The sequence below is a fragment of the Sciurus vulgaris genome (genome assembly GCF_902686455.1).
Source record: "Sciurus vulgaris genome assembly, chromosome: 6".
Taxonomy (NCBI): Eukaryota; Metazoa; Chordata; class Mammalia; order Rodentia; family Sciuridae; genus Sciurus; species Sciurus vulgaris.
Genome location: NC_136466.1, coordinates 104,743,239 through 104,743,918, shown reverse-complemented (window position 1 = coordinate 104,743,918; position 680 = coordinate 104,743,239).

Here is a 680-nt window from a genome sequence, read left to right as displayed (position 1 = left end):
CACCAGAAGCTTAGGCAGGCTCCCTTGAAATGGCAGGGCTGCTGTCCAAAATCCTGGTGGGTCATTGCTATTTACAGGCAACCTCTCCGGTTTATGGTAGATGTCCCAAGGAGGGCTATTTTTAAGCAGGGATATGGCCTGTGGGGCCTTCTGGGTGGTAGATTGAGCTGGTGTGGATAGAAGGAGAGACAGTCTAGCCATCTACTTCAGTTGGCCTGATCCTAACCAAATGTGATTGCCATTATCCCTGAATCCAGGCCTCAGACAATAAGTTGGAAGGAGGTCCCTCTAGCCTCTGGCTGGGGTCCTGATTAGCAGCTGGAGAAAGGCAGCTATAGACAGCTTTCCTCTCAACCTGGGCTTGAGAGGTGCATTTTCCAGAGCTATCAGGGCCTCTAGGATGGTGCTCCTGAAAGAGGGGAGAAACTAGTCACTAACAGTCTCCTGCTGGCCCTTTCACCCTGAGACCAGGCCCTGCTGGCCTGAGTAGCAGGCCCAAGAATCTCCCAGGGAGAGCACTCTGAAAAACTGGGTAGGAGGGGGCAGACACAACTCTGCTGATTCTCTTTTTGGGGGAGAGAAACATTTCAGAGAAAGGGAAGGTGCTAGAAAAGGCTCAGGGCCCAGTGGAAGAAGAGTCAGTGGCTGCCTGTCAAGGGCACAGCGGGGGAAGCCAGTAC